Source organism: Cherax quadricarinatus, chromosome 49 (assembly GCF_038502225.1).
Source record: "Cherax quadricarinatus isolate ZL_2023a chromosome 49, ASM3850222v1, whole genome shotgun sequence".
Classification (NCBI taxonomy): domain Eukaryota; kingdom Metazoa; phylum Arthropoda; class Malacostraca; order Decapoda; family Parastacidae; genus Cherax; species Cherax quadricarinatus.
Genome location: NC_091340.1, coordinates 24959042 through 24975010, shown reverse-complemented (window position 1 = coordinate 24975010; position 15969 = coordinate 24959042). Strand labels below are relative to the sequence as shown.

Sequence of the window (15969 nt, the reverse complement as noted above, 5' to 3'; positions counted from 1 at the left end):
ACCGTGCAGTTCTCATGGACCTGTATGGTCGGTGTAGGTTTCGCTTGGATGTGTTCTTGACATCATTGGTTAATTATCCTATATTTCTTTCCGTGTTCAGAGCAGAAGGAATTTAGTCTGTAACGAAATAATGAAAGTATACTTGTATTTTATTATTCTAGTGTAAATTAAGAGCAAGGATGATTAATTTGAGGAAGAGTTAATATAGGTTTGCATGTTTTTGCGAAAGTTAACTTATCCACATGTAGCTAGTATAGGACAGTTTTAAGCTTCGGTATCTGATTTTATATGTAGGTAATAGTGGTCATATTTGTTATATTGTAATGTTATTCGTTAATGTTTCAATATCTAATGTAACGTTTTTTCAGTTATTGTTCATATATTGTCATCTTTAGGGTTTTACCTTTTGTCTATTGTCTATTGTTGGTTTTAAATAAAATATATGTGCAAGTTTGGTACTAATCACTCCAAGACCTTCCAAGTGTATAATATCATGTATCTCTCTCACCTGCGTTCGAGGGCATACAGATCAAGGACCTTCAACCGTTCCCAGTAGTTTAGGTGCCTTATTGCACTTATGTGTGCTGTGAAAGTTCTTTGTACACTCTCCAGGTCTGCAATGTCGCCAGACCTGAAGGGGGCCGTTAGTGTACAGCAGTATTCCAGCCTAGAGAGCACAAGCGATTTGAAGAGAATCATCATGGGCTTGGCGTCCTTAGTTTTGAAGGTTCTCATTATCTGTCCCATCATTTTCCTAGCAGATGAGGTAGATACATTGTTGCGGACTTTAAAGGCGAGATCCTCTGACATTATCACTCCCAGGTCCTTCACATTACTTTTCCGCTCTATTGTATGGTTAGAATTTGTGGTATACCCTGACATTTTTAATTTCTTCAAGTTTTCCATATCTGAGTAGTTGAAATTTCTCCTCGTTGAACTTCATATTGTTTTGAGTGGTCCATTCGAAGATTTGGTTGATGTCCACTTGGAGTCTCGCAGCGTCTTCAATGGAGGTCACGGCCATGGTGATCCGGGTGTCATCTGCAAAGGAAGACACGGAGCTATGACTGACATCTCTGTCTGTCAGAAATGAGGATGAGGAATAGAATGGAAGCGAGTACTGTGCCTTGTGGAACAGAGCTTTTCACCATGGCTGCCTGGGACTTTACTCTGTTTACTATTATTCTTTGTGTTCTATTTGTCAGGAAGTTGTAGATCCATCTACCAACTTTTCCCGTTATTCCTTTATCCCGCATTTCGTGTGCTATTACACCATTACAGAGGTACATAATTGGTCCAGAGACTGTACCTCAACATTACAGAAGCACATAATGGGACTAATTACTGCACCGAGAAATTCTGATAGCTGAACAAGTTAGTGATAATGAACTATTTACATATTTATGGTTACAATCGCAACCAGTTTTTCATGCAAACATGAATTAGGTCACACACAAAAAAAAATGGTAATGTGTTATTTACAATGAACAAAGTCAGGGTATTTTTCTAGAATGGTTTGTAACACACCACTGTAGATATAATACTCTGACATTTCTTGAACATTTCTGAGTGACTTGTCTCTGAATTCATTAATTTTATCGCACTCCAGTACATAATGATGCAAGGTGTGACAATAGTCCATCTGGCAAAGTTTACATTTCGTTTGGTCTACATCTGGTGGTGGTGATTTAACCTGCCAAAGATACTTGTAACCCAGCTGGAGCCGGGCAGTAGTGACATCCAAGAGTCTGCTTATTTTGTTCGAATGCACCATAGACATGTGGCTCCTCCTGCATTATAGAATGACGATAGATGGACTGACTGATGTCAAGTCTCCCTCAGTCTCAAGTTAATGAAGTTCTTTTCGTATTATTGTTCACAAACTGCTAACTGACAGTCCAAGATCTACTCCCACTCTGACTTTGCTAATTCATCAATTCTATCATGCATCTCAAGACCAATGTGAGATGGAATCCAAAGGTGCACTCCAACTCCATTGTCCACAATCCTACCATACCTGTGTCTGACTTCTGACACAAGTATGCCACAGTTTATACTTAACGAGTTGAGAGCATTTATGAACGATAGAGAATCAGTTACAATTAGTGTTAACCTTTGATACATGGACACATTTGAGTGCAAGAAGTATGGCAAACAGTTCTGTATGAAGAGTAGAGGCCCAGTTACTGATGAGTGCTCCAACTTCTTTATGAGAGCCATCACTATGTGACAACAGCAACACTACCAACTGCACCAGTGGACTGGTGAACACAACCATCAACATAAATAATTTGTGAAAGTGTGCTGTGTGACTAAATTATCAATACAGCTTAAGGCATCCTGCTTGGCTGAAGGTCAAGAGAGTTTAGGTAAGACCCCATGTGGGGTGAGCTGGGAAGACGAGATAGGCGAAGAATAGCCATGGGGGATGTCTGAGAATGTAATCTTTAGCATAGATGATGCGTTAGGGATCTTGGAGATACTATCTACCGAGGCCCAAGTGTTTTGTTCTTAGACAGATGACTTCAGTGCTTCAGTAGAGGTGATGATCTTGTCCAGTCTTTTCACAAAGACCGAACGTTTCGCCTTCAAGATATGATGAATTGTCGTGTTTGTAGGGTCTTGACTGAAGTCGTCCATTAGTTTTGAGGTTTCATTGTTGTCTGTGCAGACGACAATGAAGGAGTCCTTCAGGGAGTGGAATGCCGTAAATTTGACTTGCAGGCAGGTCCTAACGGCGGTAGCTGAAACTAGCTTCGAGGAGTCATTGATTACTCCATCCACAGGCTTGATTTTCACACGATGCGACAGCATTGTGAGAAAGGAAGTGGCGCTTGTAGGATATAAATTCCCCTCGCCAGTGGGGATCGAAGGGAGACTTCTTGGACGAACTGTCTTTTGCCAGTAGCAAGGTCAGAAGTGGCCTTGCTTTGTTTCAAGGCGAAGCTTTAGTTGTGATTTAAGATTTTTTTTTTTTGTTTGGGAGAAGGAATGGAATAACAGTGGTTTGGAATGGGGTAATATCCCATGGAGTGGGGAAGTGCTGCTGTTGCCTTACTTGACATAGATCATGTACCTGGTTCATGCAAAGGCCAGTTACTGTTTTCATGATCCATCTGAAGAAGTGTTCACCAGCGCTGTGGAAAGTTTGGAGGGTTTCTGTGCAAGGGTTTCACACCCTGTTTTTAAGACACTACTTGATGCAAACAGCATGTTCAAACACATTCAGAGGCATGCAAGATGTTCCATACACAATCAGAGGCATGCACGGTGGTCCAAACAACATCACACATTGTCGTGCACGCATACACACGCACGGACACACAGACACAGACACACACACACAGACACACAGACACACACAGACACAGACACACACAGACACAGACACATACAGACACACACAGACACAGACACACACAGACACAGACACACACAGACACAGACACAGACACACACACACACACACAAACACATGTGGGGGACATGATAACGAAATATAAAATACCGAGAGGAATTGACAAGGTGGACAGAGACAGAATGTTCCAGAGATGGGACACAGCAACAAGGAGTCACAGTTGGAAATTGAAGACACAGATGAATCACAGGGATGTTAGTATTTCTTGAGTCACAGAGTAGTCAGGAAGTGGAATAGTTTGGGAAGCGATGTAGTGGAGGCACGATCCATTCATAGCTTTAAGCAGAGGTATGATACAGCTCATGGTGTGGAGATAAAAAGAATGCAGATGTAATATATACAGACTTTGTAAAAGCCTTCGACAAGTGTGACCATGGCGTAATAGCGCACAAAATGCGTGCTAAAGGAATAACAGGAAAAGTCGGTCGATGGATCTATAATTTCCTCACTAACAGAACACAGAGAGTAGTCGTCAACAGAGTAAAGTCCGAGGCAGCTACGGTGAAAAGCTCTGTTCCACAAGGCACAGTACTCGCTCCCATCTTGTTCGTCATCCTCATATCCGACATAGACAAGGATGTCAGCCACAGCACCGTGTCTTCCTTTGCAGATGACACCCGAATCTGCATGACAGTGTCTTCCATTGCAGACACTGCAAGGCTCCAGGCGGACATCAACCGAATCTTTCAGTGGGCTGCAGAAAACAATATGAAGTTCAACGATGAGAAATTTCAATTACTCAGATATGGTAAACACGAGGAAATTAAATCTTCATCAGAGTACAAAACAAATTCTGGCCACAAAATAGAGCGAAACACCAACGTCAAAGACCTGGGAGTGATCATGTCGGAGGATCTCACCTTCAAGGACCATAACATTATATCAATCGCATCTGCTAGAAAAATGACAGGATGGATAATGAGAACCTTCAAAACTAGGGAGGCCAAGCCCATGATGACACTCTTCATTCAGGTCACTTGTTCTATCTAGGCTGGAATATTGCTGCACACTAACAGCACCTTTCAAGGCAGGTGAAATTGCTGACCTAGAAAATGTACAGAGAACCTTCACGGCGCGCATAACGGAGATAAAACACCTCAATTACTGGGAGCGCTTGAGGTTCCTAAAACTGTATTCCCTGGAACACAGGCGGGAGAGATACATGATTATATACACCTGGAAAATCCTAGAGGGACTAGTACCGAACTTGCACACGAAAATCACTCACTACGAAAGCAAAAGACTTGGCAGACGATGCAACATCCCCCAATGAAAAGCAGGGGTGTCACTAGCACGTTAAGAGACCATACAATAAGTGTCAGGGGCTCGAGACTGTTCAACTGCCTCCCAGCATACATAAGGGGGATTACCAACAGACCCCTGGCAGTCTTCAAGCTGGCACTGGACAAGCACCTAAAGTCGGTTCCTGACCAGCCGGGCTGTGGCTCGTACGTTGCTTTGCATGCAGCCAACAGTAACAGCCTGGTTGATCAGGTTCTGATCCGCCAGGAGGCCTGGTCACAGACCGGGCCGCGGGGGCGTTGACCCCCGGAACTAACTCCAGGTAAACTCCAGGTAGCGGCCAGTGAAGAGGCTATAAATCGACCCCGGCAACCACAACTAGGTGAGTACACACACGGGTGGGGAGACTTTTTTTTCTTGGACTGTAAGAAGGCTTTTGACAGTTCCACACAAGAGATTAATGCAAAAACTGGAGGACCAGGTAGGTCCTCCAGTTTTTGCACTGCAATGCATAAGAGAATACCTGACAGGGAGGCAACAGCGAGTCGTGGTATGTGACGAGAAGGGTTCCACAGGGGTCAGTCATGGGACCGGTGCTGTTTCTGGTATATGTGAATGACACGACGTAAACCTAATGAGGAGCATTCAGTCAGATGAAGACCAGGCAGGACCACAAAGGGATCTGCAGTCTGCAAGCCTGGTCCAACAACTGGCTCCTAGTGTGTGTGTGTGTGTGTGTGTGTGTGTGTGTGTGTGTGTGTGTGTGTGTGTGTGTGTGTGTGTGTGTGTGTGTGTGTGTGTGTGTGTAGTGTGTGTGTAGTGTGTGTGTAGTGTGTGTGTAGTGTGTGTGTGTGTAGTGTGTGTGTGTGTGTGTAGTGTGTGTGTGTAGTGTGTGTGTGTAGTGTGTGTGTAGTGTGTGTATAGTGTGTGTGTGTAGTGTGTGTGTGTGTGTGTGTGTGTAGTGTGTGTGTGTGTGTGTAGTGTGTGTGTGTAGTGTGTGTGTGTGTAGTGTGTGTGTGTGTGTGTGTAGTGTGTGTGTGTGTGTGTAGTGTGTAGTGTGTGTGTGTGTAGTGTGTGTAGTGTGTGTGTGTGTAGTGTGTGTGTGTAGTGTGTGTGTAGAGTGTGTAGAGTGTGTGTAGAGTGTGTGTGTTGAGTGTGTGTGTAGTGTGTGTGTAGTATGTGTGTAGTGTGTGTGTGTAGTGTGTGTGTAGTGTGTGTGTAGTGTGTGTGTGTGTGTGTGTGTGTGTGTGTGTGTGTGTGTGTGTGTGTGTGTGTGTGTGTGTGTGTAGTGTGTGTGTGTAGTGTGTGTGTGTAGTGTGTGTGTGTAGTGTGTGTGTGTAGTGTGTGTGTGTAGTGTGTGTGTGTAGTGTGTGTGTGTAGTGTGTGTGTAGTGTGTGTAGTGTGTGTAGTGTGTGTGTAGTGTGTGTGTAGTGTGTGTGTAGTGTGTGTGTAGTGTGTGTGTAGTGTGTGTGTAGTGTGTGTGTAGTGTGTGTGTAGCGTGTGTGTAGTGTGTGTGTAGTGTGTGTGTAGTGTGTGTGTAGTGTGTGTGTGTTTGTGTGTGTGTACTCACCTAATTGTGGTTGCAGGGGTCGAGACTCAGCTCCTGGCCCCGCCTCTTCACTGATCACTACTGGGTCCTCTCTCTCTCTGCTTCCTGAGCTTTGTCATACCTCTTCTTAAAACTATGTATGGTTCCTGCCTCCACTACTTCACTTGCTAGGCTATTCCACTTGCTGACAACTCTATGACTGAAGAAATACTTCCTAACGTCCCTGTGACTCGTCTGAGTCTTCAGCTTCCAGTTGTGACCCCTTGTCCCTGTGTCCCCTCTCTGGAACATCCTATCTCTGTCCACCCTGTCTATTCCCCGCAGTATCTTGTATGTCGTTATTATGTCTCCCCTGACCCTTCTGTCCTCCAGTGTCGTCAGTCCGATTTCCCTTAACCTTTCCTCGTACGACATTCCCTTGAGCTCTGGGACTAGCCTTGTTGCAAACCTTAGTACTTTCTCTAACTTCCTGACGTGCTTGACCAGGTGTGGGTTCCAGACTGGTGCTGCATACTCCAGTATGGGCCTAACATACACAGTGTACAGTGTCTTGAACGATTCCTTATTAAGGTATCGGAACGCTATTCTCAGGTTTCCCAGGCGCCCGTATGCTGCTGCGGTTATTTGGTTGATGTGTGCCTCCGGTGATGTACTCGGTGTTATGGTCACCCCAAGGTCTTTCTCCCTGAGTGAGGTCTGTAGTCTTTGTCCACCTAGCCTATACTCTGTCTGCGGTCTTCTTTGCCCCTCCCCAATCTTCATGACTTTGCATTTGGCTGGATTGAATTCGAGAAGCCAGTTACTGGACCACGTGTCCAGCCTGTCCAGGTCTCTTTGCAGTCCTGCCTCATCCTCGTCCGATTTAATTCTTCTCATCAACTTCACGTCATCTGCGAACAGGGACACTTCAGAGTCTATTCCTTCCATCATGTCGTTCACATATATCAAAAATAGCACTGGTCCTAGAACTGACCCGTGGGACCCCGCTCGTAACAGGCGCCCACTGTGATACCTCTTCACGTACCATGACTCGTTGCTGCCTCCCTGTCAGGTATTCCCTTATCCATTGCAGTGCCCTCCCTTTTACATGCGCCTGATCCTCCAGCTTCTGCACTAATCTCTTGTGGGGAACTGTGTCAAAGGCCTTCCTGCAGTCTAGGAAAACGCAATCTACCCACCCCTCTCTCTCGTGTCTTACTTCTGTTACCTTGTCATAAAACTCCAGGAGGTTTGTGATGCAAGATTTGCCTTCCATGAACCCATGCTGGTTTTCATTTATAATCTTGTTCCTTTCCAGGTGTTCGATCACTCTCCTCCTGATAATCTTCTCCATGACTTTGCACACAATACATGTCAGAGACATAGATCTGTAGTTTAGTGCCTCGTTTCTGTTTCCTTTCTTAAATATGGGGACTACATTAGCTGTCTTCCATTTCTCAGGTAGTTGCCCAGTTTCAAGGGATGTGTTGAAGAGTGTGGTTAGAGGCACGCAAGCATCTCTGCTCCTTCTCTAAGGACCCATGGGGAGATGTTGTCCGGTCCCATCGCCTTTGAGGTGTCAAGGTCACTTAAGAGCTTCTTCACCTCCTCCTCAGTTGTTCGTATGTCATCCAACACTTGTTGGTATATTCCCTCTTGATGTTCCCTTCTGTGCTGTCTTCCCACAGCCCTTCCTGTCTCTACTGTAAAAACTTCCTTAAATCTCCTGTTCAGCTCCTCACATACCTCCTGATCATTTCTTGTGAGTTCTCCACCTTCTGTCCTTAATCTGATCACCTGGTCTTTGACTGTTGTCTTCCTCCTGATGTGGCTATACAACAGTTTCGGGTCAGTCTTGATTCTCGATGCTATGTCATTTTCATACTGTCGCTGGGCCTCCCTCCTTACCTGTGCGTACTCATTCCTGGCTCTGCGACTGATCTCCCTATTTTCGTGTGTTCTCTGCCTTCTGTACTTTTTCCATTCTCTATTGCACTTTGTTTTTGCCTCCTTACACCGTCGGGTAAACCAGGGGCTCGTTCTGGTCTTCCCGTTGTTACTGTTGCCCTTGGGAATAAACCTTTCCACTGCCTCCTTGCATTTTGTTGTTACATATTCCATCATTCCATTTACTGGCTTTCCTGCCAGTTCTCTGTCCCACTGGACCTCCCGCAGGAAGTTCTTCAACCCTATGTAGTCCCCTCTTTTATAGTCAGGCTTTTCCCATTCAACTCCTGTTATTCTCTCCACTTGCAGCTCTACTATGTATTCAAAGCACAGAACCACGTGGTCGCTAGCTCCTAGGGGACTCTCATACTTGATGTCCTCAATGTCTGAGCTGCCCAGTGTGAACACAAGGTCCAATCTTGCTGGTTCATCCTCCCCTCTCACTCTGGTAGTGTTCCTAACATGTTGGTGCATGAGGTTTTCCAGCACCACGTCCAACATCCTGGCTCTCCATGTTTCGGGACCCCCATGTGGCTCCAGGTTTTCCCAGTCAATCTCCCTGTGGTTGAAATCCCCCATAACCAGCAACTTTGCTCTGCTGGAGTGAGGTCTTCTTGCCACCTCAGCAAGTGTGTCCACCATTGCTCTGTTGCTCTCTTCATATTCCTCTCTTGGCCTCCTGCAGTTCTGTGGTGGTGGTGGTGTGTGTGTGTGTGTGTGTGTGTGTGTGTGTGTGTGTGTGTGTGTGTGTGTGTGTGTGTGTGTGTGTGTGTGTGTGTGTGTGTGTGTGTGTAGTGTGTGTAGTGTGTGTGTGTGTAGTGTGTGTGTGTGTGTAGTGTGTGTGTGTGTGTAGTGTGTGTGTGTAGTGTGTGTGTGTAGTGTGTGTGTGTGTGTAGTGTGTGTGTGTGTAGTGTGTGTGTGTGTAGTGTGTGTGTGTGTAGTGTGTGTAGTGTGTGTGTAGTGTGTGTAGTGTGTGTGTGTGTAGTGTGTGTGTGTGTAGTGTGTGCACGTGTAGTGTGTGTGTGTGTGTGAGTGTGTGTGTGTGTAGTGAGTGTGTGTGTGTGTAGTGAGTGTGTGTGTGTGTAGTGTGTGTATAGTGTGTGTATAGTGTGTGTATAGTGTGTGTATAGTGTGTGTATAGTGTGTGTATAGTGTGTGTATAGTGTGTATAGTGTGTATAGTGTGTATAGTGTGTGTATAGTGTGTGTATAGTGTGTATAGTGTGTATAGTGTGTGTATAGTGTGTGTATAGTGTGTGTATAGTGTGTGTATAGTGTGTGTATAGTGTGTGTAGTATGTGTAGTGTGTATAGTGTGTGTAGTGTGTGTAGTGTGTGTGTGTGTGTATGTGTGTGTGTGTGTGTGTGTGTGTGTGTGTGTGTGTGTGTGTGTGTGGTGTGTGTGTGTGCAGGTGTGTGTGTGTGTAGGTGTGTGTGTGTGTGTAGGTGTGTGTGTGTGTGTAGGTGTGTGTGTGTAGATGTGTGTATAGTGTGTGTGTGTAGTGTGTGTGTGTGTGTGTAGCGTGTGTGTGTAGTGTGTGTGTGTAGTGTGTGTGTGTAGTGTGTGTGTGTAGTGTGTGTGTGTAGTGTGTGTGTAGTGTGTGTGTGTGTAGTGTGTGTGTAGTGTGTGTGTGTGTGTGTGTGTGTGCATTGTGTGTGTAGTGTGTGTGTGTATTGTGTGTGTGTATTGTGTGTGTGTATTGTGTGTGTGTATTGTGTGTGTGTATTGTGTGTGTAGCATAGCATAGTGTAGCATAGCATAGCATAATGTAGTGTAGTGTAGTGTAGCATAGCATAGTGTAGTATAGCGTAGCATAGTGTAGTGTAGCATAGCATAGTGTAGTATAGCATAGCATAGTGTAGTGTAGCGTAGCGTAGTGTAGCATAGCGTAGCATAATGTAGTGTAGTGTAGTGTAGCATAGCATAGTGTAGTATAGCGTAGCATAGTGTAGTGTAGCATAGCGTAGCATAATGTAGTGTAGTGTAGTGTTGCATAGCATAGTGTAGTATAGCGTAGCATAGTGTAGTGTAGCATAGCGTAGCATAATGTAGTGTAGTGTAGTGTTGCACAGCATAGTGTAGTGTGGTGTAGTGTAGTGTAGTGTTGCATAGCATAGTGTAGTGTAGTGTAGTGTGGTGTAGTGTGCTGCAGCATATGGGTGCCTGTCAAACCTAAGAACAGCATTTCGATATCTGTGTAAGGAGTCATTCAAGACACTGTATACCATGTACGTCAAGCCCATATTGGAGTCTCCAAATGCAGCACCAGTATAGAACCCACACCTGATCAAACACGTTAACAAATTAGAGGACGTGCAAAAGTTTGCAATAAGACTAGCCCCAAAGCTATGGAGTATGTCCTATGAGATGAAGTTAAGGGAGTTCACCCTGACAACACTGGAGGACAGGAGGGATAGGGATAACATATAAGGGATGTATAAAATACTGAGAGGAATTGACAAGGTGAACAGGGCCAGAATGTTTCAGAGATGGGACACAGCAACAAGGAGTCACAACTGAAAGTTAAAATTATTATTATTATAATCAAAAAGAAGCGCTAAGCCACAAGGGCTATACAGTGAAAGTTAAAAACTCAGATGAATCATAGCGATGTTACAAAGTATTTCTTCAGCCTTAGAGTTGTCAGAAAATGGAAACCTGGAGAGTGAGGAAGTGGAGGCAGGATTCATGCACACCTTTAAGAAGAGGTATGATAAGGCTATTGAAGCAGGGAGAGAATGGACCTAGTAGCGATCAGCAAAGAGGCAGGGCCAGGAGCTGTGAAATGAATCCTGAAACCACATATAGGTGAGTACACTCACTCTCATAATGCTCACCAAATAGGGCCTCAGTTTCTCCAGTGTTGGTGAATAGTGTGACCCTTATTAGTGACTGACTTGTAAGTAAGCATCCGTGGGTGGAAAGATCCCACTTCCCTCCCTGCAGTGTTTGGCCTGTGGATGAGTGAGGAAGTCTTGTGTTGTGAAAGATTTGCATGGGATACCACCAATGGCAAACATGACGACACTCATAGAGGAAGTTGTTAGAAATGGTCATAATCAAATCCATAATTTTTAAAGAGGAGGGCCAGTAAGCCAGCAGAAGGCCTCGGTTGGATGACCAAAAGCTTCAGCTGCAGGTCATTATATGACCAAGATGTATATCAAGAAAGACTTGTCCTGTTTCCTGACAAGCCTTATACATACCTAACCGCAGAGGAACACATTTCTGTAAGCGTTGGAAAAGATGGTGGATATTACAGTTAAAAGTAAAAGAAATGCATTTGGTTACTGTTGTCCAATTTAGATAAAATTAAGGCTGAAAGATGATGAAGAGCTCATTTATGAGTGTCTCATGAAAGGTAGGCAAGGGTAAGGAGTGTTAGCCAGCTATGGAAAGCTTCTTTCAAGGAGGTTATGTGAAGCTTCCTGCACATTCAGCAATCAAACAGAAGGCTGAGAAATTTGATCATATCTTATTCAGGGATACATGAACCATACAGGCATAATATGGTACCAGAGACAACAGGGCGTCTTGTAAAGGTAATCTGATGCATTTTAGTAGTAGAAAATTTAAACCAATGAGAAGTGGTCCAGTAGGAAACACTGGAGAGAAGCTGCTACTAGGTGACAGCACCTGCACCAGCTGTTGCAAAACCATAGACATAAAGTCATGACTAAATATCGGATGGAAGAACAGAGGCAAGGTCATTAATTTACCTGGAGTTTACCTGGAGAGAGTTCCAGGGGTCAATGCCCCTGCAGCCCGGTCTGTGACCAGGCCTCCTGGTGGATCAGAGCCTAATCAACCAGGCTGTTACTGCTGGCTGCACGCAAACCAACGTACGAGCCACAGCCCGACTGGTCAGGAACTGACTTTAGGTGCTTGTCCAGTACCAGCTTGAAGACTGCCAGGGGTCTGTTGGTAATCCCCCTTATGTATGCTGGGAGGCAGTTGAACAGTCTCGGGCCCCTGACACTTATTGTATGGTCTCTTAACGTGCTAGTGACACCCCTGCTTTTCATTGGGGGGATGTTGCATCGTCTGCCAAGTCTTTTGCTTTTGTAGTGAGTGATTTTCGTGTGCAAGTTCGGTACTAGTCTCTCTAGGATTTTCCAGGTGTATATAATCATGTCTCTCCCGCCTGCGTTCCAGGGAATACAGGTTCAGGAACCTCAAGCGCTCCCAGTAATTGAGGTGTTTTATCTCCGTTATGCGCGCCGTGAAGGTTCTCTGTACATTTTCTAGGTCAGCAATTTCACCTGCCTTGAAAGGTGCTGTTAGTGTGCAGCAATATTCCAGCCTAGATAGAACAAGTGACCTGAAGAGTGTCATCATGCGCTTGGCATCCCTAGTTTTGAAGGTTCGCATTATCCATCCTGTCATTTTACTAGCAGATGCGATTGATACAATGTTATGGTCCTTGAAGGTGAGATCCTCTGACATGATCACTCCCAGGTCTTTGACGTTGGTGTTTCGCTCTATTTTGTGGCCAGAATTTGTTTTGTACTCTGATGACGATTTAATTTCCTCGTGTTTACCATATCTGAGTAATTGAAATTTCTCATCGTTGAACTTCATGTTGTTTTCTGCAGCCCACTGAAAGATTTGGTTGATGTCTGCCTGGAGCCTTACAGTGTCTGCAATGGAAGACACTGTCATGCAGATTCGGGTGTCATCTGCAAAGGAAGACACGGTGCTGTGGCTGACATCCTTGTCTATGTCAGATATGAGGATGAGGAACAAGATGGGGGTGAGTACTGTGCCTTGTGGAACAGAGCTTTTCACCGTAGCTGCCTCGGACTTTACTCTGTTGACTACTATTACTCTCTGTGTTCTGTTAGTGAGGAAATTATAGATCCATCGACCAACTTTTCCTGTTATTCCTTTAGCACGCATTTTGTGAGCTATTACGCCATGGTCACACTTGTCGAAGGCTTTTGCAAAGTCTGTATATATTGCATCTGCATTCTTTTTGTCTTCTAGTGCATCTAGGACCTTGTCGTAGTGATCCAATAGTTGAGACAGACAGGAGCGACCTGTTCTAAACCCATGTTGCCCTGGGTTGTGTAATTGATGGGTTTCTAGATGGGTGGTGATCTTGCTTCTTAGGACCCTTTCAAAGATTTTTATGATATGGGATGTTAGTGCTATCGGTCTGTAGTTCTTTGCTATTGCTTTACTGCCCCCTTTGTGGAGTGGGGCTATGTCTGTTGTTTTTAGTAACTGTGGGACGATCCCTGTGTCCATGCTCCCTCTCCATAGGATGGTAAAAGCTCGTGATAGGGGCTTCTTGCAGTTCTTGATGAACACGGAGTTCCATGAGTCTGGCCCTGGGGCAGAGTGCATGGACATGTCATTTATTGCCTGTTAGAAGTCATTTGGCATCAGGATAACATCAGATAGGCTTGTGTTAACCAAATTCTGTGGCTCTCTCATAAAAAATTCATTTTGATCTTCGACTCTCAGTCTGGTTAGCAGCTTGCTAAAAACTGAGTCATATTGGGACTTGAGTAGCTCACTCATTTCCTTGCTGTCATCTGTGTAGGACCCATCTTGTTTAAGTAGGGGCCCAATACTGGACGTTGTTCTCGACTTTGATTTGGCATAGAAGAAATACTTTGGGTTTCTTTCGATTTCATTTATGGCTTTTAGTTCTTCCCGCGATTCCTGACTCCTATAAGATTCTTTCAGCTTAAGTTCGATGCTTGCTATTTCTCTGACCAGTGACTCCCTACGCATTTCAGATATATTGACCTCTTTTAGCCGCTCTGTTATTCTTTTCCGTCGCCTGTAAAGGGAGCGACTGTCTCTTTCTATTTTACATCTACTCCTCCTTTTTCTTAGAGGAATAAACCTTGTTCATACATCGAGTGCCACCGAGATAATCTGTTCTAGGCATAAGTTGGGGTCTGTGTTGCTTAGTATATCTTCCCAGCTTATATCGGTTAGGACTTGGTTTACTTGGTCCCACTTTATGTTTTTGTTATTGAAGTTGAATTTGGTGAATGCTCCCTCGTGACTAATCTCATTATGTCGGTCTGGGGCATAATGGGTGGTGCTAAGAATACAAACCTGAGGGACACCTTCAGCCTACACAAAGTAGGGAAAAACATGTGGTTGACCTGGACACAGAAGTGTGTCTCAACATGAAACTCTTGAGGACAAGCGGCAGACTGCCCCAAAGGCCCAAGGAATGAGCCTGGGTGAAGATGTTGTAATGTCAGGTAGTGTCATATGCTTTTTCAAGATAAAAAAAAAAACTAACCAAGTGTTCATTAGCAAACTCTATGGTCCAATACCCGGCCACGTGGAACATTAGGTGTGTTTCCTTAATGCTCCTTACACCTGCTGTGCCTGTTCACCTAGCAAGCAAATAGGTACCTGGGTGTTAGTCGACTGGTGTGAGTTGCATCCTGGGGGACAAGACTGAAGGACCCCAATGGAAATAAGACAGGCAGTCCTCGATGAAACATTTACATTCTTGGGTTATCCTGGCTGGCTAACCCTCTGGGGTTAAGAATACAAACAAAATCTTATCTTAACATAAGTCTCTAAGGAGAATATGGGGTTAATAGTGGATAGGCCCTTATGAAAGCCAAACTCGTGAGAGGAGAGAATGAAGAGTTTAAAAATACCCCACCAAATGTTTCTAATAACTTACAAATTACACTAGTAAGAACATTGGATCTATAGTGAGTGGCAGTAACAAGGGTCAGCATCATCAGTTAAAGGTTGCAGTCACTTGAATGGGAGTCTTAAGCTGATCTGTTCTTTGAAGTATGAACCATCCAAAAATTGATGCACCACCCAAGAATTGATGAATGTCAATGATGAGCAAGGTAACATTTATGAAGGGATTCAGGGAAACCGGCAGGCCGGACTTGAGTCCTGGAGATGGGAAGTACGGTGCCTGCACTCTGAAGGAGGGGTGTTAATGTTGCAGTTTAAAAACTGTAGTGTAAGGCACCCTTCTGGCAAGACAGTGATGGAGTGAATGATGGTGAAAGTTTTTCTTTTTCGGGCCACCCTGCCTTGGTGGGAATCGGCCAGTGTGATAATAAAAAATAACAATGATGGAGTTTTTTCATTTTCTTGTTTTAAAAAGAAAAGCAGAGGGGAATGGAGGCAGTTCTGAGGAGAAACATAAAACAAACAGTACATACATCCCTCTCTACATCCGAGGTCCCTCGGTACAGTAGGTAGTATTGATGCTATGTGGAATCTGTGCCGTACCCTTCATGTTAGTAAACCAGCAATCCAGGATAACAACCTCACATCCACTGAGCCACCTCGGCAGACAAAAAAAGGGCAACCGGAAACCTGCCAAGGGGCATACTCCCACTTCAGTCATCACTTCCTGGAACTGACAAGAAGGCCTCCAAAGATATACCTGTCATCTTGAGGACACCCAAAGCCAACCTCCAGAACTCTGGAGGGTAGCTCAGCACATCCCTTGATGATGCAGATTCCATAACAAATGCCACCACCACTAAGGACCTCAATGGAATGACTCAGACAATGGTTCCCTTTCTCCCAACCTAAGAGCTGTAATTTGCAAGGGGAAATTCCCAAAGGCTGAATGGGTAGGAAAGAAGGGGATGGGAGAGGATAGAAGACAGATGGAGGAGAGGGAAGGGAAGAGAGTTTTGGGGATGGGAGGGGTAGGGGCAATTAGATTTTGGTTAGGGGAGACAAAAAAAGGTCCAAATCCTTAGTTCAAGAGCTTCTTCACCACATCAAACTACTCCCCTTGAAGAGGACCATATATTTAAATATACTAATATTAATTGCAATGATTCTTCATCAACTATTAATGCTCACATCTCCAAATG

At 44.6% G+C, this 15969-nt stretch overlaps 1 protein-coding gene across 5 annotated transcripts in view; it reads right to left on the bottom strand.

The window, feature by feature from the left end:
* Positions 1-15969, bottom strand: part of LOC128697040 (zinc finger protein 271-like) — a 40926-nt gene that overhangs the window by 13533 nt on the left and 11424 nt on the right. The window contains exon 2 of one of the 5 annotated variants that reach the window (XR_011393322.1): positions 450-1041. The exons of the other annotated variants lie outside the window; for them this stretch is intronic. The gene's annotated coding sequence lies outside the window, so the exon portion shown is untranslated. Of the gene's footprint in view, positions 1-449; positions 1042-15969 lie in introns of those variants that run through there. 5 annotated transcript variants of the gene reach the window in all.